Consider the following 1685-nt stretch of genomic DNA (forward strand, 5'->3'; position numbering starts at 1 on the left):
ATGAAGAAGATCTTGACTTCACAGACCATGGACATCCTAGATGGGGCAAAGGTGGAGATCAAGGCCAAGTAAATCCGTGTCATTGCAGCCTTGGGGGGTGCACCTTTAAGAAACTTTTCATGTAATGTGCGTTCAAAGGGTATTAGAAAAACCCCCTTACTTACATGCTTAAGGTAATAAAATGACCCCCTTTTTATTCAAAAACTTACACGTTTTTCTTTAAAATCAATTAAAAAATTCCTTCTGTTAATAAAATGTTGTTAAAATTTGGTTGTTAGAAAACCAATTCATTTGAATTCACATGGTAACTTACATATCGATTAGGTGAACCCCCCGAGACTACAACTCACTTCCAACTTCAAGCACCTCAACCTCAACCTGCAGATAATAAAAGATAGCAAGAAGCTCAAGGTCAAGGTTGTTTTTGGCTCTCGGAAGACCATGGATGCCATTCGCACCGCCCTTAGCCATGTGCAAAATCTCATCACCGGTCTTACAAAGGGTTACCGCTGCTACAAAATGCGTTTTGTGTATGCCCATTTTTTGAGCACATAAAATTGATATTCGAAAATTCTTGGGTGAGAAATGGGTGTCAGAAAGGTGGATATGTTGGAGGGTGTCACTGTTACATGAGCAGAGAAGGTTAAGGATAAATTAATCTTAAAAGGCAATGACATTGAGCTTCTGTCACGATCATGTGCCCTGATCAACTAGAAATGTTGGAGGGTGCCACTTTTTTACTCGAGCGGCGAAGGTTAAGGATGCATTAATTTAAAAAGGCAATGACATTGAGCTTGTGTGACGATCATGTGCCATGATCAAACCATAAATGCCATGTGAAGAAGAAAGATATTTGAAGGGAAATTTTTTGGAGGAGTGAGCAGCAGTTGCTAATGTAGCTCGCACTGTGGCGAATCTAGGGGATACTTCACCATGAGTATAGTTATGAAGCTAATACTTGTTCTTTTTGTAACAACACCAAGGGATTGCATATTCAAAAAGCCTTTTTCTTAGTGTTTTTGTAGGGAAAATTGGTATTTGACTAGTAACCTAAATACCTTGATTTTGAAGAGAAAAATTTTGGGCTTTTGTTGGATTTTATTGGATTTTGAGAGAGAGAGAGAGAGAGAGATGCCAATGCGTGTGGTCATGCAGGCCGTAAAGCTTCATCACTTGTGGGGGCTGAAAGGTGCTCAAGGCAGCGGGGATGCCAGATTAAATCGAAGGATATAATGACTAGCATAATTGAGATATTCAACGAAGTACATCCAGCCGATTGATCAATCCCAACGATGTAAGAGTCGCCAGTGTTGTTTTTACCACAACTACTGCTCTTTCTATGCTGCGAGCTTAGGAGAAGGGGAACATGGAGAAGAATTATTTTTATGCTCCTTCACAAGCGTGCAAAGGGCTTCCAAGAATGGGGTAAGGGGGTTGACTTTGCTTCGGCAAGGGGGTCTTCTATGTTAATGAAGATGACCCTCTCATGCATTGCAACTAAGTGCACGCTGCATTAGTTTGTCATTTAGCATGAGGCAATAGGGGGAACTAGCACCAGAAGCTTTCAACACCTTTCCACAATTATTCCCAGTACATTGTGAATTATGACAACATCATGAGGTTCTGCGGGCGAGCACCGTGCACCTAGCTAGGTGCACGGACGGTGCTCCTAGCTAGGTGCACGG

The 1685-nt window shown here is 41.7% G+C and overlaps 1 pseudogene; it reads left to right on the forward strand.

Moving 5' to 3' along the window:
* LOC147422267 (large ribosomal subunit protein uL6-like) lies at positions 1-857 on the forward strand (annotated as a pseudogene).
* Positions 858-1685: the final 828 nt, after the last annotated feature.

The sequence above is a fragment of the Adiantum capillus-veneris genome, chromosome 27 (genome assembly GCF_014529385.1).
Source record: "Adiantum capillus-veneris isolate H3 chromosome 27, ASM1452938v2, whole genome shotgun sequence".
NCBI lineage: Eukaryota > Viridiplantae > Streptophyta > Polypodiopsida > Polypodiales > Pteridaceae > Adiantum > Adiantum capillus-veneris.